At 31.3% G+C, this 23,366-nt stretch overlaps 1 protein-coding gene across 1 annotated transcript in view; it reads left to right on the forward strand.

The window, feature by feature from the left end:
* Positions 1-23,366, forward strand: part of LOC118182209 (uncharacterized) — a 598,191-nt gene that overhangs the window by 30,448 nt on the left and 544,377 nt on the right. The gene's annotated exons all lie outside the window — the stretch shown is intronic.

The following is a 23,366-nucleotide window of genomic DNA, read 5'->3' on the forward strand; positions in this document are numbered from 1 at the left end:
AAGGAAGAGAGTAATTTCGATCAAACCGTTTACGATGTACAATAAATGAAAGTGATAAATTACAAACAGCTTTGATGGGTACAAGTAACATATTATGGTTCTAAAGAATAAATTTTTTGTTAATACGAGTTTTCATACGTGTCATACGAGGATAATATATGCATTGATATAGAAGTATAGACAGCCGTGTACACATAAAAATAAATATATTATATATGTAATATAATGCAGAACTTAAGCAGGCAAACTACGAGCAGATACAACACATAATTTTATTTCTTGATTACTAATTCTTAGGGTATAGGTTCTTATTTACACATCATTATGGGTGCGATATACAACCAAAATTTCCTATTTACACTTGCTTAGACAATGAACGAAGCGGCGCGGCAGACGATGCGTATGAGAAAGCAGCGAGCGAAGGAAGAAAAAGGGTCTGTATTTTCTTTGAAAGAGAAAGTAAGCAAGATACAAAATGTTAAAGGAAACAACTAACTCTAATTTTAAAATTATTCTGCCTGTTCCAGCATTTACAAATAAGGTGCTATCGCAAGCATTTTATAAAAACTGTTTCGCAGCAACAAATCTAAATCCTTAAACATCACAATTTTTTTTATTCACCTAATTTAACCATATTTTGATATAATTATGTTTTTATTTTCATAATACGTTTGCTTTATTCCCTCTACTTTCCCTGCTGAACCCCCATATTTCTGAAAATCTATCCTTCTCGTAAAAAATGGTGCCAATCTGCGATAAAGACAAAGGTCTTTGCACATTTAACAGAAAAATTCTGTGGTCCCGATAGAAATCTATTCTTGAAAGTTTACAAATTTAGTGAGCATTGAATGCACCCCAGTAGCAACCATCGTAAGTCACTAAAAGTTCTCTTAAATAAAGCAATTGAACTTTTTTCTAACTGAAGCTGTGATCCAATTTAAAGAGGAGAAAAAGTTAGAAAGAATGTGGCTATTAGGCAACAGTTCGTGTGTCATCGAGCATTTACTCGGACAAACAGCAGATGTGCCAGCTGACAGTGGCATGCACTTGAGAGTTATATTTAATGGATTGGTGCATTAGGTGGTTGAGATGAAAGCTTGGAGATGACAGACGGTGAAGATATGTGATCAGTGTTTTTAGGCGGGAGATGAGTAATGTTAACGTGCTACTTTTACATTTATATTGACACGGAATTTATTTCATTATTATTTATTATAACTGCAAAAGCTCACTTTTCTTTATTTCAATAGTAGAAAACTTAACTATAGTAAGTAGAAAACCAGAACGGAGAGTAATAAATAAAATACTGGAACAGAAAATATCGCATTGAAAATCTATTGAACTGAAAGAGATCCGAATTTAAATATTAGAGGAATTCCTACTAGCTAGCATTTGTATACTTAACAGAATTAAAGAAGATTTCTATAAAATGCTTTGCCTTCTGTGAATTCATTTCAGTCGTGCCTTTATGAGTTTGATCATCTTATATCTGGGTGTGAGACCGAAACTAAGTGTGCTGTCCTGATTTCCCTATACCTGGCTCATGCCAGATTTCTTCCTGAAATCGCCTTACGGTGTAGAGATGTTAGGTATTTTTGAAGCAGGATACTTGAAAAAATGAGCAAACGCCTTCGCCGGAAATCGAACCGTGGACCTCTGGAATACGCGCCCAGCGTGCAGACCACCACACCACGAAGGCATACCAAGAAGTTGGGAGAAATATTTTATAACGGTTTGGTTTCGTTTATAGGATTATGGCAAAGCCTCGAAGGCTGTCTGCCTAAGGGAAGGGATGTCTTCATCGTGGACTTTCTAAGGAAAATTGGCTTGTATAAACGTTACGAATGAGGAAAAACACGAAAACGACCATGCAGCCAGCCCGTTCGCTGGATTCGAAGCTCGGACCGAACTAGCAGTGTTCAGCGACTTACAGTACAGGATACCGCTCGGCATCAAAATCTGTTACGAAGCGTTGGTCCTCGAATAAGAAAGAGCCCTAGCTGTCTAAGAAGATGTGTAAATCCTTTTAAAAGCAGCATCAACTGAGGCTGAAGTTCATCATATCTGAGGCTACATGATTCTAAGTCAAATTCAATTATTTGAATGAAATTTATCCAGAGTAACGATTTAATAACTTTATAAGGTATTTTCTATCTCCTTCCAGCTTGCCTTCTTGGTGTAACAGTAGCACAATTGACGAGTATTCGAGAGGTCCAGGTTCGAGTCCCGGCAAGGGCATTGCTCATTTTTCACGTTTCTTGCTTCAAAATGATGTGGCGCTGAACTAGAAAGGTGATGGACAATAATTCTTTATTACCAAGATTTGGCAACTGGGTACTCTCATTCCCAGTCGTGCTTTAAAAAGGGGGAGTACATAAAGGATTTTCTCCCTTCTTCCAGCATGCCTTCGGGGTGTAACGGTAGCATACTCGGCGCGTATTCGAGAGATCCAGGTTCCGGTCCAGGGGAGGGTATTGGTGATTTTTCTTGTCTTCTGCTTCAAAATGACTTAATGACTCTACAGCTTTCAATCTTAAAGTTGAAAATATTAACTTGTATCCTATTTCAAATTAAATTTAGAAGATTTCAAACTTGAGGAAAGTATTTCATTAAAATAAATTTAGTCAGTCATACTCCAATTCTATACAAGAAGGGAATTCATTCTTTGTTCCAAGCTTTCTTGACCCAAAATGAAATTTTCATATAATGAATGGCAAAATCTAAACACGGAATGTCATTAAATATCGTTCTCAGTATGTGACTTCAAATCCATTTTATTAAACCGAATCGTGAAACATCTACAACAAAAAATAAATGCTTAATATGTTGCTCGTAAAACCTCTGTTAGTATGTCCGAGCTTTTACTCAACTTTAAACAGCGTTTCATTGAAATAAATTAGAAAACAGGGTTCTAAAATTAAAGTTGATTCCAACGAAAGAAACAAAAATGAAAAATGCATATTTCATTGTTCAGAAACGAGACTGAAGTAAAATGAGAAATAAATTGCTACGCGGTCGATAACAGATATTCAAGTAATGAAAAGTGACTGTAAACGTATAATTTTGCTACGATTTTTAAAACTAGACTATGAAGAGATCTGCAATCGTAACATTCCTTCGCTCTTAAAGAACGAAGATTCCTTTGACATGACCTTGGTGGAAGGGAATTGATTTCGTCTACGTCAATTAGCGGTTGATTGGGGATTTCTGAAGAATTAGAGTGGATAAGCCCAACCATTCGTTCACCAGAAAGGTAAAGGATGACGCCAGGATTGCTTTTAATGCCGCCCATACCTCACGTATGTTACCGATTCTCATGGGACCTCTAGATTCAGGTAGGACTTTGCGTCAAGCAATGAATAATTCAGAATAGTTGGAAGTCATTAATAAGAACATATCTTTATATATAATATTGTATTACGTATTACTACATAAGATATTTTCACAGGTCAAATGTGATATTTTCATAAGTCAAATGCTTGAATAAGAGGTTTACTCATTAGTTAACTGATTATATAATTATTAATTTTATTTATTTGTATTTGTATTATTCGAAATATATTTAATGTATATTTCTCGAGCAAAACCGGAAAAAAGATTTTTAACTTTCTCATTAAATACTGAATAGTCAGTTAATTAATTATGTAGATTTGTTTCACAAATATGCCTTAGAATTTGCATCAAATTTTATTTCCCGTCATATAAAGAACATAACTATTCTCATAGTAATTTTCATTCAATATTTGCAAAGAGATTTCCAAGAGAAGTACAGACTGCGCTATCAAAATCTGTTTCTTAGTGTTGTTGCTATTCCATACGACACGTTTTATGGTTTAAGTGAGAAGATGATGGAGAAAAAATAATATTATTAGTTGCATCACAGCTATGATTTCTATATGGGTTTTCGTATAGTTTTCTGGTATAAATTCAGTGTTTAGGTGTGATAAAGCTGAAAAATATATTTTTAGTTCAAAGGGGCAACAGGCGGTATTGCTTTTCATTTTAGTCCAAAAGGCTGACGCGACGTTAAATACAGACTTATTCCGTCATTTTCCTCATGATAACAGTTCAGTTGCACAAATATGGGGTTACTTTAAATGTGTCATATTTGGCGCTTTATCTCGAAGAAAATACATTTCAGTTATTTAGGAAAATGAGCAAAGCATTGCCGAGATAATGAATGATCCTAAGTTTATATAGCTTTTTTTAATTAATGTTATTTATTCTCATTTTTAGAGCCTTTAATCCAAAAAATTGTTTGAAAATTTCAGGCTGTTTATGTCATAGTACATAAAATTTCGTTTCGGAAAGAAAAATAGTATAGAAAACTAACAAACTTTTGAAGATGCTTATTATTAATTTATGGTTTTTTCCTCATTATGTGGAAAAAACCATTAATTAATAATAATCATCTTCAAAAGTTTGTTAATTTTCTAATTTTAATTAATAAACTCATATGAGAATAAAGTGAATTTTTTAAAAAAAGGAATCGTTTGCCTAAAGGAAAAAATTACTCATGTATTTAGCAGTAAACTTGAGAAACTTTATTTTTAATCAAAATTTTATGTCAGTATGTATGTAACAGTAAACCACACAAAAAACATAAAATACATTCAGGAAGTAAATATGCATGATTTGTATGTATAAATCAAAATATACTATCTATATTTTGTATATATACATTTCTGAATGTGGTCCCCAATAACAGAAGAGCACAACTCTGATTTCTATAAACACTGGAAATGTAGAACTCAAATTCAATATTAATTTTCCTCAGTTGAGATTTACATTACTCTAATTTTTTAAACACTCTGTTTAGTTTCAGTTCATGAAAAACTGTATTTTTCTGTACAATTAAGCTTTTGATTGTAGATCATTTTGTCGTTTACTCTGATTTTTTCCCCCTACAGACAAATAAATATAAGTAGCCACACATATTTCCATAAGATTTCATTCTTTATATTTATATATTGCATAACATCTGAAAGTACCAAGAATAAGCTGTGTAAAGCAGAGTACATTTTTAAAAATTTATAGTTTAAATTAAGGATTCCCAGGCTTTTTCTTCATTAACCCATTTATATTTTTCTCTATAATATATAGCATACAACATAATATCAATACAAATAATTGTGCATACATAGCTTAAGTATTATAGAAGTAGATTAAGAATATGCATAACAGATTTGAAAAAAAAATGATTCTTTAGATCTATGCTTTATTATTATTTTGAACTTTAGAGATATAAACAAGATGCAAAATAAACTTGCAAAAGATCCAAAATCATAGATTATAATTGCCCCAGAATTTGATTTTAATGAATGTAACTTAATGTATTGAAATAATTTTTTTAATATTTGGCATAAAATTGCTTAATTCTTAAATCAGCTCGTTTAGAAATATTAAGCTTGTTTCTTGCTTTCCGTAGTAAGTTGTTGATTTAACTAAAGCTTCTTTCCAGTAAATAAGGGGAAGAAATATTTTATAATATTAGTTTGGTAATGTCTTTAATTTTGGAATATTTCTCTCTGATGATTTACCAAATTTAATGCACTCGTATGTTTTGAATATAACTTGATTTATTTGTATAATAAGGTTTTATATCAGTGTACAATCACTTATCTTTTTTTATGAAATTTTTTTTTACAGTCAGTGGAATCTTAATTGTGCTGATCAATTGTCATTGAATTTTTGGGTATCGAGTCGTTGACCATCATAGAGACCCTTTAAAAATTCATCAACCCAAATGAGAAACCCTGGTCTAAAGTCTAATTAATAAAAATTATTTTAAAATATTTTTAATATTAGAATTCATTTTAAATTGCTAGAGGTTTGCATAATATCTCTTCATAAATCATTTTTATAAAAACCTTTTAGTAATTATTTTGTGTAAGATCAGATTGGATTGGATTATGGTAAATCACTTAAAATTCCTATTGAGAATAAAAGTATTTGTGGAAGACTTTTCAAGTAGAACGTAAAAAGAACAAAATTGAACCAGCCTATTTATTTGCCAAAAATATAATTAATACTGAACTACCAATATTTCAAAACTTTAACCATTCCACCATTTAAATTTACATCAGCAAATATTGCTAAAGATAAAATTTAAAATAATTGCTCAAGCTACTATTCTTATCTCAGTATAAAATATAAAGAATGTATAATGAATTAAATTATTTACAGATTTGGATACTGTATTCCTCAAAGAATGAAACCAGTCTATACTGTTTATATGACAATTAATGCTTATATATATTTTTAATTATATCCAAAGAATTCATTTTTTTTCTGCGGGATATCCATCAGTGTTCTGAGGCAATATCAATATTGCATGGCACACTTAGATAAGGACTAAATTCAGTTTGGGCAATCCCTAGAATTAGAATTTGTGCCTTCTGGATTGATTCTTAATCCCATAATTACTGAATGACCTCTGGCATTAAATTCACAAGCCTGCGGTTTTTCTGTCATTGAATTTTCTTTGAATCTTCAATCTTACCTTCAGTTCTAGTATGGGCAGAGACCTGTTGCAGTTACAAGATTTCTTCAATTAACAAATGATGTCAAATATTACTTTACTTCATAGGCTGCTTTAGAAAGCTGAATGTTATTATATATTTCCTTTATTGAAATGTGTTAGATAGAGATTTGAATAAGTTAACAGATGTAGATTGAGGCAATATACGTTGCATCAGTTTTCTTATGTATTATTTTTACTTCTTTGTATGAAGTAAATAAAGTACTGTAATCACAAAAAATGTCAGGTATTATATTTCAATAGAAATATCACTTTTGATAATTTTTTTTTTACATATGGACAGAATAAAGGATTTTTCTCCCCCAAAACAGAAGGGAATGTTTCATGACATCTGTATGCACATGCATGTCTGGCATAACCAGAGTCGTAGCTAGGGTTTTCAGCTCACAGGGACAACCGAAGATTTCGCGCCCCCTACTGCTTGCCAAGGATGGAAAACATTTAATTCTAAAATGTCGGAACATCAGTTTGGATTCTGCCCCTGGATTCTGCACCCGGAGACAGGTGCCCCCCTCTAGCTACGTCCCTGGGTTTAACTAAAAAATTATTGGCCGTAGGACATTAAAATTCTGTATACAGGACTGCTATAACATCTATTTGTGCACCTCTTTTTTACTGCAATCGGTAAAACTGAAATTGCACCTAAGCTTGGGTATATATACTGAATACACCATAACCGGTGGGTGTATATATATATATATATTGAAAGATTTTGCAGAGCAATAATGAAAATTATAAATACGAACAAAGACAGAATTGTAATTCGGCACTGAGACTCATATTTTGGACTTAATTTTTTTTTTTTTTTTTTCTGGCCAGTCCCATTTTTTTATCATACGGCTGGCTAGGAGGATCCGGGCTGTGCCTTTATAATAATAATAATATATATTCTGAAAGCATATATACTAAAAGTATATATATCTACCTCTTACCTGGCTTAAAAGTACCTTCCCAGTCTATATTTTCACAGTCGTTGGTCATAGTCATAAACTTCCAATGACAGAAGTGTATATAACAAAAATATTGACGTTTTAGCAATGTTAAACTAAAAAATTAATTTTCAACAAATAACGAAATCTAACTAAATTCATAACAGTTTATGCATGTTGTTATTCTAACAATAATTAGCATCAGTTTATTGTTCTAAATATCTAACAATATTTAATAACAATTTATTGTTGCAACAAAAAGTGTATATAATTAAATAGGACAAATTAAATAGTGTGTACAAGGGAGTTATGTGCTGTCCAAATCAGATTTTTTTAATTTGGTGACATGAAATGCATCCCATTTCATTAGCGCATGCCATTCTAATAATTATTCACTAAGAAATCATTGCATTCACTAATGAGATTCCTATATCAACGAGTTTTATAATTTTGGTGTTTCAGGAAGAATGAAAATAAAATGTGCAGAAGATACATACTTACTGTACACATACACAAATAAAAATGAGGAAATACCTTCTAGTCTGGATAGCATATGTTTTCACAAGAACTGAAGTCATGCTTCGTGTTCTTGTTTAAAATATTATTTAATTTCTAGACGATTTTAGCCAAATAAAATGTAAAAAATATATTGAATTTTTTTATACTGTAAGGCAAAGCTTCCTTGGTGATCCCAATTACTCGAGCAAATGTTTGCTCACCTGAGTACAGAGCTATATATAAATTAGGAAAATTAATTAAAACATCTGGGGATGTTAAATCATTAAAAAAATTATTCCATAACACATTCAAATCTAATTTTAAAGGCAAAGTCAAATATTCATATTAATGAGTTACAATTGATTGAAAATCAATTAAAGAGAAACAGAAAGCAATAATATTGATGATTTTGTATAATTTTTTTCTTTTATGGAGAACACAATGCATACTTATAGTCCAAAGAAAGGCGATCAGGTTGAACATTTCGATAATATATATTTAGATTTAAAATATTATTGAAATAGTCTCAAAATCATCCTAAGATTATGTTAATACCCTCTGTACTTGTATCTGACACTGAATTCAAGAACAATTTTATGAGATTGTTAATAAATTATACCTGTAAAAAATAAAATAGAAATTATTTTGCATAAAACAGCCTTATTTTAAATTATTTATTTGGTTTCTAAATGGTATATTTCATAAAATGTTTTCCGTGAAATACACGTTTTTCAAATTTCAGTGATAATATTCTGAATGTTCTACATGTATTCCTCTTATTGCACTATACATATCCAAGCAGTACTCCAACTCAGCTCAGATGTATTATAATATTTCCTAGCTGAAACTGTAACTGCAGCAGTTGTAAGTAACAATAAGGCATACAGACTATCTCCCTATGTCAATAAAATCCCACCCAGATGGGAAAATGGTTAACGATGCTAACTGCTGTAACAAAGGTTCCAGTTTCAAATCCTAGGAAAGACATGAATGTTTGTAATCATTTTGAGTGCACCTGCACACAAAGGCACACTCAAAGTACATGGTAAGCTGAAGTCTTATCGAGAGGTGGGTTTTGGAGACCCTCGGACTGCAACCTAGGATACTGTCCCTCCAAACTCTATCCGGTACAGAAACTTAGCAGATAGCAACTGCCTAACTGTATGCACAGGTGCCAGCTTTGTTTCAGCCTGTACCTGTGTCAATAAGATGTTCCAGTAAGTAATTCTGAAGAAGGCATGGATTATTGTAAGCATATAGTGATTGTGTAGTAAGGGTACACTCAACACACACAGCAAGGATAAATCTCTTTAAGAAGTTGGTGAACGAAAGACCCTCGGAATTCCATTCACGGTGAAGCTCAGCAATTAGCAAGACCCCGCAATACTTAATATGCCTACTTGGATGCAAAGTGCCAGTCTTGCTTCAACCTGTGTTAATAAGGTACTGCATTTTCTTACTCGAATATGAATTTTCAATCATCTTTTATTTGAGGAAACAGCCACAGTTATGATAAATACTAAAATAAACTTTTCACCTCAAACTGCTGTGAGAAGCCATCAAAATAAATTACTAGTCTGGGCAGTTGATTTAATACGATTAAAAACTATAGTCTTATGCGATAAAGATACTGTATATATATTTTTAATATGATAAGAGTATATGTACTTATGCACATGTAAGTATTTATTTATAATAAGAGTTATGTATTTTATGTATATATTTAGTTATGTATGCATTTATATGATAAGAGTTATGCATTTTGTGTACAAAATAAAATTTTTGAACTCAAGTTGCTGCGAGAAGCCATCAAAATACATTATTAGTCGCGGCAGTTGATTTATTAAAATTAAGAACTATAGTTTATGTGATAAAAGTACAGTACATATATATATTTTTATTAATACTACACATTCAGCTTTTGTGATAACAGTTATGTATACATTATTGCAGTAAATGGAGAAATCAATAAATGTATCTCATTTACATTTCGTACATTCAGTTTTTTTTCATTTAATTAAATTTATGACATTATAATTAGATTTATATTATTTGTCTAAGTGTCTGAGAGTACTATGAACTCAGAAAAAAATTTACATTTATATTTTATTAATATATTTATTGAAGGTGCATATATGAAACTAAGCAGTTCAAAGGTTCACTTTTGGAATAATTTATTAATATTTCGTAAATGATTAAAATGTCTTACAGATGATAATATATACCGTTCTGAAGAAAAACGGTGTAGACTTATTCTTTGTCAACCACGGGGCGAACCAAGATCAATAAAAAGAAATTGAAAGGAAATCCATAAATTTATCAAAAAGCAGCAGTTAACATTTTTAAAATCTTAAATACAATGAGGAAGTTCATTTATGAAGACTTATTTATAAATAATGAGGAAGTTTATTTCTGGTTCACGCGTGAACGCACTGTCATTTTGAATGAAACGTTTTCAGATAATCTTGAAATACTACTGGAAGATTTCCCAGACAGTCTGTTTTCAAATTACATATTCATTTCATTTAGATGAATAATAGCTGATTTATAATTTCTAGCTTTGCAAACGCAAAAATACGGTTTACTTGCACGTAATTTCTCATATCAATCACGCTTCACATCACACCGTAATGTGAAACTGGCGGGAAAATGAGACTCTTTTGGCGCAATCTATGGCGAAATTTCGTACAAGGGGAAAGCAAGGATCAAGTCTGTATTTAATGTGACCAAAAAAGCTGTATCACTTTTCAAAAAGGCTGCCACCATATATTATCGCCATGTCTTATATTTAAAGAAATTAAATTAAGAATTTGTCTAAATGTATGCATGTTTCTCATATTGTGATAAAACAATGGTACCTAGAGCCATTAAAATTTGAATAACGTAATATTTCATAGAATATAGGCATGTAGACGACTAATTTGAATTTGAAATTTGTTTCATTATGGACTTCAGATTTTGTAAATCTTTAACGAATTTTTGATTAACAATCTCAACGATTTCAAAGCCAGCAATAGCAACACTGTACGGGAAAAAAAAAAAAAAAAAAAAAAAAAAATTTTTTCACTAGCACGCGAGACTTTCTAAAGATATGCTCATTCTAAAATTAATTTGCGATATTGCTGTTGAACGAAATTTCATAGTTTAATTACGTACAACATGATATTTAGTAAATAAAGGTAACACACAAAACATTTAAAAAACGCTACTTTGGACGTAATTTAAAATCTGAAACCTTTCAGAATTTTTTTCTTTATTTTAATTTTTTGCTTCCTTATGCATCAAAATAATTTTAAATGAAAGCATATCTGTTATTGAATCCATATACATAAGAGATATATTTTCATCACGCAGGAAATTTTGTGGCATATCGTTAAAAATTTCATACATATAGTAAATAAGTATACATATGCATTGAGAAAGGAGGTCATTTAAAGACAGAACCATACAGCTTTCTGTTGTGTTTTGTTAAGGAAACATCCCTTCTAAAGGCAGAATAACTTTTTTATCAGTATCGAAAATTTCCTTATGGAAATGCTATTCACGCTTATTGCTCATTGCTGTGCATTTAGCCGGCAAGAAATCTAGGTGAGAGGCAAAATGTGAAGTTCTAAAGACTTGTTGCATCGCATGACTCTGCCTGCCATTAAAAGTTTATCATATTTTTCCGTTGCTCTCTGTCTTATATTTCTCAAAGAAACGTTTTTAAATATAAATGAAAAACTCCTGCAGCAACCGGAATATAATTGCTTATCGAATTTCTAGAGAAGAAATAAAATAAATTCCGAATTTAAGTGTGCTAAATTCGCCGTCCTTATACAGAAGTGCTTTTTGTCAGTCTACCTTCATGCAGGTTAGGAAATTTGTTTCTCAATGCGTGGATCCTAGCCATTTGTACTAACAGCTTAGCTCTAATAATATCCCTTATATATTTTATTTTAATATGCGGAGGTGGAAAGAATAACGTTTTAGATTTCTCTAATGTTGGGCTGTGCCACTTAATGTTCCGTCCAGTTAATTATACTCGCTTCGGGAAAGTTTTCTAGTGTAAAAATATTTTCTGTCCTAGCTTAAAGAAGATAACAGCATTTTGAGTAACCTTCTTGATGTTAATTTTACTTTTAAATCACCAAAAGTATTTCCCACATATTTTTATACTAAATCCTTTCTGGGAGGATTTCTATATTTTCGTTAATTGACGTCATTGTCAACTTCCTTTTTCAATACTAAAGATAAATTCTTTCTGTGCATGAGAATTATGGCTTGGATTGCGTTTCTCATTAATTTTGAATTAGAAAAAGAGTATGAAAACCTAAAGAAAAACATGAAAAGGGTTCGCAAAATATGTTTACTTACTTGAAGCGTCAATATATATACAGATAAAGTTCACCGATTCTTAGGTAATATTTATTTATTTTCAGAAAAAACACATGATCTCCTTTCCAAAACTGTTAGTGACTGCAAAGGTCTGTTGTCACTGTTGGTGACTGCAAAAGTCCAAGTATATATGCTATCGTTATACGTTAATGCCTCGAAAATTAAATGTACATATCCTGTGATTAAGTGGTTTTACTAAAAGTTTGGTTAAATTTTGTTATATTCTGGACATTCTTTTATAGCAGAGAAGTATATATTTAGCTTTTAATACTTACAGTTTAAAGAACTGTGTTCAGTTTAAAGAACTGAAGTTAAATCTGTGGATTGCGATAATATACGGGTTATTATTTCGCGATTCGCAAGGAGAAAAGTTTGCAGATACTAAGATTAAAGTTACTTTTGTTTGTGCATATCATTTTTATGTGTTATGAGCAGTATCTAGGAGAATTGAGGGCAAAAGATATTAGAAAAAACTCTCAGTTAAGCATTTTAGGCAATGTGAGAGTTTCGCATATGAGTTCTTTCATTTCAGCTTTATGACCAGTTCTGAAATATTAGGCGGTAATCAACTAGTTAATGGATCATGTAAATATGGATTAACCTTGACAATTATTCCTTGACAAATTATTTCCTTGACAATTTTTTCTGATATATTATTCCAAATAAAAATTATATTGGGTAGATATGTTTATATGTTATAAATGCTCGTTTGTTATGCATGATATGTTTACACGTTCTTACTATTAGCCCAAATTAGCGTTAGCCTAGAAAGGTGGCTATTTGTCTCGAAACGGCATTTTGCGTGAAATCAGTTTTCAAATTGTTGCCACCAATATTATAGCTTTGTATTATATTTAAAGAAACTAAATAATGAAGAATCTAACTGAATGTATCTATGTTTCTCGCGTTGTGAAAAATCAATGGTACCTAGGATCATCAAATTTTGAATAACATAGTCCTCCACACTAACATGAACACCTGGGAGCCCTAATTTGGAATTTGGAGTTTATTTTGTCTATTTCATATTTTCTAAACCTTTAACGAATTTTTGATTAATAAACTCTGGGAGCCCTAATTTGGAATTCGGAGTTTATTTTATTGTCTATTTCATATTTTCTAAACCTTTAATAAATTTTTGATTAATAAACTCAACAATTTCAAAGTGAGCAGTGACAACATTGTAAGGATTAAAACATTTTTATCTCTAGCGCTAAAGACTGTCTATCGGGAATTCTAAAGATATGCTGTTTTTAAATATTTTTAGCCCATTGTGGCGTTAGTCCAAATGTTTCTGAAACGTGCATGTGTCTGTAAATGCAAAAAACGAACGTAATTTAAAATCTGAAAGGTTTTAGATTTTTATAAACAAAATTTATTTCAGCTATTTTATTATATTTTATATGATATTTTTACATATTCTTTTGTCTTATATGATACGTTTGTATGTTAATATGCTTCAAAACTCTTTCTAATTAAAATATTTTAGCAGTAATTTAGTAGTTGATTTGATAATGCAGCTGACAAAAGATGAACAGAAAGCAGAAGTAAATGTTGAAAGCTTTTTAAAGAGGATTAATATCTTTACGTTAATACTATATTAATGCTTTACTTTATTCCACCGACAGAGCAGCTGGCCCACTCGGAGACGGTGCTTATCAGCCTGTTTAATTGGAGCAGCTGCTGTGTCGGTGGAGTAAACTACTACATTAATGCCGTGAACAATAACTTACCAGACTCGAGTTTTGCGATTACACTAATAAATTAGTGCACAATTCGCAATTATAGCCAAACTAAATCTTCCATCCTTTATTACCTAAATAACTACGTGTGTTTTAATATCGGCATATTTCCAGACTTTTATTTTACTGCAGAATGCAAATGAAAGCAAGGCGTTGTGAGAAATCTTTATTTAGTTACAAGCATGAAATTCAAAGTAATTTTTCAGTCAATTTCCAAACTAAAAGAAAATATGTTCATGTTAAGTTGAAACTATATAAATTTGTTTTTACTACATACTAAAGAGAGTTGTGTTCTTATTTGAAGCTTAATTCAGACTTCTTATTCTATATTTGAATAAAGCATTTAGATAAGAAACACATAAAATAATTACATTTCCGTGTTTTTCAGAAATTCATCACTTCAGACTAAAGTAACTCTATATATTTCAAAACGTTGAAACATGTTATCGAAGTCGAAATCGATCTATGACCCATCCTCTTTGGATGCAATGGTGAATCACCAGTTTAAAAGTCGGAGAAAACTTGCTTCCTTCTTTATTTTACTTATCTCATCTTTATTTTTTTACTGAGAAGTTCCTTTTCTCCTTCCTCGGCGTGACATCGTTTAGCACTCGGACCTTGTCTTGTACTTCCTTCTCTTTCCAAACAGTTTCTTATTCCTACCTTCATCTCCCTCTAAGTACCGAACGATAGGTCGTCGCTTTTTGTCGAAGATGAATCCTTGCAAAGAAACAGCAGTTGGAAGGAAATCCATAGCCACAAGACATACTTTGATTGTGGCAATCTTCCTCTCTGCTTTTATTGGTAGTTTAAATTTAGAGAAAATGAATGTAGTTCTTCGCGTTTAGTTAGTTTCGTTAAGTTAATGGAAAGAGTTAGTAAAAAGCTCATAGATAGCAGTTTGGGCAACCAGCGTTAGCATTTACATACTAGAGAAAGTACCCGATGCCAGTTTAGTTAGATTGAGAGTAATAACAACAGAGAGAACCACACCGCTGTAATCCTGCTCTAATAACGATGCAAAAAGTACAATTCACAATCCTATATTTTCAGTCTGGTGCGATATGGAACCCACATTAAAATTTCTATACAAAAAATAAGCTAATTCTTTCTCATCATATCAGCAACAAATGCACGTAGTTTTTAATGATTTTCGTCTTTCTAATCAAATAGTCGTAAAAGCTCAATTTCCATACAATATATCACCTATATTTAATGTTATTCCATTAAATGTTGCAAACAATTTATGATAATTGATCAGAAATCAATAACGCGAACAAAAACACAAGCAGATATTTTTCTTTATCGGTCTAGATTTTGTAAAACTTAATAAACGCCAGAGATTGTTGCCACTCAGAAAAATGAGTGAGAAAATTAACGCTTTCAGAGTTTCTAATTAGTATTTCGACTGATTAAAGTCATGCGAAGATGGGATGACTTCCCACGAATTTTTGGAATCGGGAATAATGTATATAATGTTTTAAATGCTATTTTTATTTCATCGTAAAACTTAGAAATGCTGTGCGGGATCTAGGATCTAGGAAAATCTAGGATTTGAAAGCGAGCAGTGGCAACAACTTTTCGAAATAAAGCAGATTTTCATCTCCAGCTTGCGAGACTTAGCACTGGGAAAAACGAGGGCGAAAAAAATCGTTTTGCCGAGTTTTTAATTAATATATCTTAATTTAGCTACCTTTGTTTTGAAAAAAAGTAAACGTCGACCTTTTTCTAGAACCCAGAAAAGAATTGTAGAGTGTTTGGTGACGATAACTATAGTAGTGACTGAGTTATTAGATGACAAACAAACAGACATACTATATATGTATATATATTTCTTCTGATTTTCTTAACTGGTTTAAAGGCTTTTAGTACATTTGAGAAATTTGCAGCTTACCTCCATAAATATAAAAAAATCTGATCTGTACACCACATGACTTCCTTGTACGGAATATTAAATTATACGCATTTTTCTTATATTTCATTTACACTTATTGAATTGAATTAAATCTACTTCGTCGATAGCGCATAAACAATAGAATAAATCCACTCTTTAAAATTCACTGTATTTGTTTACCATAGCGACACTCTGGCGCTAGGTTCACTAAACAGCGTTATATTTCGTTCATATTATAACTCAGAATGCACAAACTTTATATCATTTGATGAATTACTAATCGTTGCTACATGTTCTATTCAAATATGATAATAAATCTAGAACGATGCATAAAAAAAATTAAGAAAAAAAAAAAAAAAAACAGTATTTCACAGACGATTCAGAATTTTTCATTCAATTAATTCAGTTCTCCCTTCGCGACAATGCAAAAATACATAAAAAATCAAAATATCTATATTAAAAATTACGAAGTAAATCTTATGTTTTCGAGAAAATTCCAGGAAGGATTAAGCATGATTTAATTCTTAATAATAAATGAAGGTGTTATCTTTGTTGTTGCGAAGCTTAGTCTCTCTAAATTGCCAACAAATCTACTGTTCTGCTGTTTCAAATGTAAACAAACATATCTGCCATGTTATTTAAAAATTAGGCTTAGCCTCACTTAAACAGCTTTTAAATCGTTGACAATTCTATACATATTGCTTGCAGATTTCCTAAAGGCATAAAAACCTTAACCGGAAGATAAGAACGACATAATTCAACCATTTTTAAAGCAAAAAATGCACAATTTGCAAACATATAAGAGTAAAGAAACTGAGATCACTGAGCCGGGTAACAGAGTGGATATATATATATATATATATAAGTATATTTATATACGTTTGGTGCGGCCGATTGCAACCAAAATACGAGGTGCACATCTACATGTTATAGCAGTCCTATATACAAAATTTCAACGTCCTGAGGCTACTCGTTTTTCAGTTATGCAAGATACATACGGACGTACGTACGTTCAGACACCACGAAAAATTCTCTTCAGAATTCATTTTAAAGCGGTTTTATAATTTTTTTTGGAGAGAAAGAGTATCTTATTCTGTCATTGCATACAGATGTCACTCAAAAACATGGTAAAATTGCATTTGATAGCGGTCAAAATGGATATTTTCTTTGAAATATGCTCCCTGAAACTTTTCGCGCTTACAATACTTCCTTTTTACTTCGTACAAGGAACTAAAAATAGATTTTCCTTCCGTAAGAACGACAAGTTCCTAGAATTAGGAAGTTAAAATATGATATCAGTTCCTCCTTCTTTAGATACTTTAAATTGCGTTCTTTACTGCCTTTATCGAAAAGATAAATTCTCAGATTCAAATTTACGTTGTCAAAAAAGGTTTTTTTTCGGTTTGTTTTCATATTACCATAGTCCAGGTCTGATTACTCAGACTCTCTCTGAATTGGCGAGCACTTTTTCAGTTTGAAAGCCAGATCTGAGCCTCGACAAGTCCCAATCGCATTTTTCTATAGTTTCAATATTCTTATCAACTTTGACAAAAACAGTGCGATTAACTCTGTAGTTATTTCATGTCTTTAACATGGAATAAATGAAGAAGGTGATTACCCTTACAATTACGAGCACTATATGTGAGTCTGTATCTACGTTTAAATTCTTCAGCGGGATTTTGCTAGAACTATACTCCATATAATATGTTATTCTTGAAGTTAAAACCATAGCTGATAGAAATGCATAATATTTATGCACAAATATACAACACAGCATTTATCTACCCACTCTCCACACGTAACATGGATTACAGTCTATATTAATCTAATTTCTTTGACGTAGTGGTCAAGCGTAGCTAATGTACCAAGGATGCTGCATATTTACTCAAAGCATGATAGCACATTTGTTTGAATATTGAACTAATTATATTGGTTGATTCTTATGAAATTAAAAAAAATGTAAATCAGTGGAACTTCTATTTAATGCTAGAATTGTGTTAAGCCTACTTTTGGAATTTTCGTACAGTTAAATTTATTTATGTTACTATGCATATATTCTATGCTAGCCTTGGAAATTGTTGTTGTTACGCAAAACATAATGTCTTTAATATATTATCCATGCGGCAACTCGCAGTTTCGAACATGTTGCTATTCAACCCAAAACAAAATAATTTATCTCATATTTCAAGTGTAATCATTCTGTAATTGTTTAACAAACTAAAAATGACTTAAAAACGATAAACGCTTTTCCTATTAATATATATTTCATTATAAATATTATTGTTTATATTACATTTTGATTTTAGAGATAAAGCATTTATCTATAGTTTTTAGATTTTGAGTAATGTCTATTGCCAGATGCTTCAGAAGACGTCTGCTTTTTGATTCTAAAGAATTTAGTTTGTTTTCGTTTGTTCCTTTGGAAACCTGTTCACGACGTTACGCTTTCCAAATTTTGCATAAAATTCACTATCTCTTTGTTCTGCTTTGTCATATTATCTCTTCCTAACTAGCACTTTTTTCTTGAAAATTTTGGGTTTGAATTGTTCTATACTGTTACTTAATGTATCCATAAACTATAAGTTAAGTAACTTATGTTAGCAGAATCACAATTAGTTAGTTCGTGCTTGGAAAATATTTCGTTCAAAAATTTTCATAATTGATTTAATTATAAAATTTCAAAACAGACACTAGCAATTAATTTTATTTTGGAGTTTCAAAATTATGTTTAATGTTGTTACAATTTCCAGAAAGTGTCAAAACATATAAATGTGAAAAAATATACAGAGTGACAAGTCTCTCCTTTCACAGATTGGGGAAAAATCACACAGATAAAAATTAAAGCATAGCTATTCCATCAACCAAAACTGATAACTGAACAAAAATTAACATAGCAACAGATAGGTTTTTAACTTAAAAGTAATGGGAATCTGAGCTCATCTTCTGAAACGATTTATTAATCAGTAAAAAAAAATAAACTAATACTTGGTAAATTTATCTTCCGCGTTATACACTGCTGGCCACTGAAATTCCAGCACAAAGTAAGACAAGAGATATCAAAACAAAATTTATTTAGTAGATAACATGTTGACTAAGTATCAAATGATTAAATTTATAGACTTCTGTGAAGTGTAATTCCTTCCAGAATCGGTAGCCAGAGTAGCCGCCCTTATTGGAGATCACCGCTGCCACACGCCTCGGCATCGATTCAAAGAGACTTTGGATGTGTTCTTGGGGTACAGCAGACCAAGTAGCTTCCACACCTTGCCAAAGTTGATTTGGTTGGCAGCTTGGGATGTAATCTGGGTCAATCGTTCAGCAACCATGGACCACATGATTTCTATCGGCGAAAGATCCGGAGAGCGAGACGGCCAGGGAAGCAATTCAATCTGACGATTGACGAAGAACCCTTGGGCGTGACTCGTTAGTAAAGACAATTTCATTCCATTCTTCGGTCCACATCCTTCTTTCATCGCACCATTGGCGGCGGAGACGTCTGTGGTTCTGCGTCAAGGGTAGACGAAGCAATGGTCGTCTAGTGGACAGACCACTCTGCTGTAAACGGCGTCAAATGGTAAGCGTAGACACTGGATGATGCGTTACAAACTGAATGTGCTGTGCTATGGTTCGTAATGTGACTGAGCGATCCGTCACTCCATTCGCACAATGTTCCTGTCATCACGTGAAGTGGTGCACTGAGGTGGATGCGATCGAACACGTCGGTCCGTCGTACCCTCCTGCATCCAAAGATGACATATTCGCATTACAGTTGTTTCGTTTCGTCCGACACGACTACCGATTTCCCTGAAAGATAATCCACACTCGCTAGGCCACTATCCTTTCTCTGTCGAGCTCGGATACTGTTAAGTTTAGGATTGTGTATCCATAGATCGCCAATAGATGGCGGTAGTGTTTGTTTGTAAAAAGCAACTGTGATGTCAATTATGTATATGTATCAGTTCGTCTTTGGTGTTCGTGAATAAATGTTGTGTGGAAGAACGCTCCTCTAAATTGTCGCAGGAAAGTCGCTTTAGTCGCTTTAGTCAGGAAAGTTAAACCTTTTCGGCTTAGCATTTTTAGAATATGTATAAACATTTTTTTCAAATATAACTGTTGGGACGGTATAAAAAGCTAGATGCCATAATATTTATATAATTATTTTTTTCAATTTAAAATTACCGTAATATAAAGTATTTTCTCATTTAAAATATTTGCGTAACTGAAAATATATATCTGTGACCAACGTCTTAGAAAATGTATTCACATAATGCATATTTAACGTAATTGTTTAAATTTATAATTCAGAATTTTAAACGAAGCATCAAACTTTAAGGTACAATGAATTACTATTTTTTATAATATTGTAACTTTAAATAACTTTTGAAATTTTCAGTTTTGTCTCTTATATAACTTTTACAATCTACCTTTTTATTGGAAATTCTTGTTACCTTTTGTTTTCTTTCTAGCAAATTTGCAAAGCTTAAATCTATTATTTTATTTGGTATTTTTACTTATTATCATGGCAAAATTGGATATAAAAATTATAAAATAGGTATAAAGATAGTATCCATCGTTATAAAATAGGAAATAAAAACAACAAAAGTAAATTAAATTTCAAAAAGTTCTTCCCTTTACATATAACTCCGTATATCCATATCCTACATCCTCATCATTTTGTGTTTTTAATCAGCCTGAAACATCGAGGGAAAAACTGCCCGATATAAAATGTTTTCATTGCTTTCAATTTAATAAGTTCGGCATTTCAATTCCTAACATCTAAATCAGCATATATTTAGCATATTTCATCGCTATTTGACTATTTTCTTTACTTTCTTTGTAATAGATTCTTTTCTGGTCAGAATTTCCCATATTTCTTATACCACATGTGAGTTTTTATAAGGATCTTTTTTTTTAGGAAATAGCAGAAATTTTAAATGAATTTTTATTTTTCTATAGTTCTCTGTATTACGCAAGGAAATTCTTCTTTATTTTTATCCAGCTTATTTCAGCTTATACGAGGAAACAAGTCTATATGCATGAACTGGCTTCATTCGTCAAAATAAATAAAATAGGTTTATTTTCTTTAACAAACAAAACACACGTTTTAAAAATAGAGTTTGCAAGAATTCCAGATCAAATTAATGCCTTTCTGATTTTCAGTTTCCTTTACGTTTGTGCCCAGATGATGCAAAATAAAGAGTATCATTTTAAAAACGTAATGTACTATTCAAGACTTCTGTATCATTAAAAATTGCTGGTGTCAATGTGTAAAAACAATGTTATTATGTTTTAATGGGAATTTTAGTCGTTTTTATTTATTTTTAATAACAGTAGATATGTAATTAATTTTATACCAATTACGTTTTGAGTTTAACATAATGTTTATTATTGCTTTATGTATTTACTATATTGAATGTAAAATACCGAACAGAAGCATACTAATTTCAAATTCAATAATCGGCAATATTCAAAATTTTATAAGGTTCTTCAGCCTACTTCTGCTTTTTGGAGATGTGTATTTCGTGTCCATCTCTCCCGACATAAGTTTGTAGTTTGTGTGTACAACTTCTAATTGTGGTCTTTGCTTAAAACCAAGGAATAACGTTGAATTTTGTGTGATTTAGAACAACGAAAGTAATTAATTCTGAACAAAAATTAGTTTTTAAATTGATAATTCGCTTAATTATTTATACCAAAAATTAATATTTGTTTAAGATGACACTGATATACTAGAATGTACATTTTAAATGTGACTTCAAATGTGGCAGTAAAATGTAGAACCTCAAAAATAATACAAATGTAAAAAGTAATATATAAATTACATTTATTAATAGTATTTAACTGCGAACACATTGTATTTCAGTGTAAGACTTTTTATCAAAGTAAATAATTCGCTACAGGGAAAAAAAAAAAAAAAAAAAAAAAAATGAAATTTTGAGAATTTTAAATTTTATTCAGATGCAAGAAGTGTGTTTTATTTTCGTAACCTTCCTATCAATTCTTTATTTAATGCAATGGTTCTCGATTGACTAAACTGTATTTATTTTCTTATTGTAATTAACACCTAAAAAATCCGAATTTTTTTTTCAGTTGTCAAAGTAGTGTTCAAAGTCCTCAGAATTTTCAAAATTATGGCTCACTTTGAAATTGTGCAACTTACAATTAAATGAGCTGTTGAATAGGGAGAATCTAAAACTATACAAAAAAAAGTGTGTGTTCTTGTCTAGTGAATCCAAAAAATACTTATAAAAGTACAAATCATTTTTCGGTTTTGGCACTTGTTATGTTCTTTAACTTTGTAACTCTGTTACTAGTATTGAGTTTTAAGCATAGTGCTGTTGTGTAGATAATTGTTTGATCGCGTTATAAAGAAACTAGGTGAATTATTTTCTGATTTAAGAAAATAACTTTTTCTTAAATCTATTAACTATCTTTTAAGTTACAACTAAATTTGAGGAACCTTAAGGACTGGTAAGCGAATAATCACTTTAGTTCAGTAGATAGAGAACAGATACTCAATAAGGTTAAATATCCTTTATTATTCCAAATAAAGTTTAACAGTCGACTCCTTCTTGGAGTTTACAATAAAGCCTCTTGTCGGGCTTGAACTATTGCAACTAAAGAATGAAGCTTAACTAAAATTAACTAAAAGGATATAGCCAAAGCTATCAAGATTCTAACAGAGTTGGCCCCTTAACACTAACAAAAGGTGAAGCTATCAAGGGCGTAAAGTACGGCCGAGGGTAATAGTAGCTTATGGGAGAGTAAATTTAAGAATGAAGCACCAGGAATTTGCTGGCGGGTTGAATCGTGAAATTTCCAGAATTAACCATTACGTACTGGAACCGTTACCAACTTTTTATCAGGTGACACAAGCAAATCGAAACGCACAAAATATGCATAAAGAAAAAAATTAATAATATAATTAAAACACAAACGCTTTCCCTTTAAGTAATATTGCAACGCATACTGGGTTAAAAGTAAGTTACACGATAAATACGGAGTCCATATAAACAGATATAGCATATTAACAAGCGCTCGATACACTTTCTTTTTCCAAAATATAAAAGCGATAAACGGTGGGTTGAGTTGTCAGAGATTTGAGAGCAGGAGATAATGTTTTGCAAGCGAAGAAGAGTATTGGACAAAGTCTCTCAATTACTGTCTTATTATCAAAGTCGAAAAACTTCGTTTCTTTAGATAAATGCTTGGCTGTTCAGACTAATACTTTTACTGTATAATATATCACAGACAATAAAAGATTTTGTGAAACTTTCTTAACCTGCATGATACATCTTAGCTCAAATTATTCTTTGCTTGCTGTAATTATTGTTTAAACATATTGGAATGTGTTTCCATTTTTCTCCGTTGCTGATAAAAATAAAACT

Source organism: Stegodyphus dumicola, chromosome 3 (genome assembly GCF_044657685.1).
Source record: "Stegodyphus dumicola isolate Sdum_Otavi_A_Nest chromosome 3, ASM4465768v1".
NCBI classification, from domain to species: Eukaryota; Metazoa; Arthropoda; class Arachnida; order Araneae; family Eresidae; genus Stegodyphus; species Stegodyphus dumicola.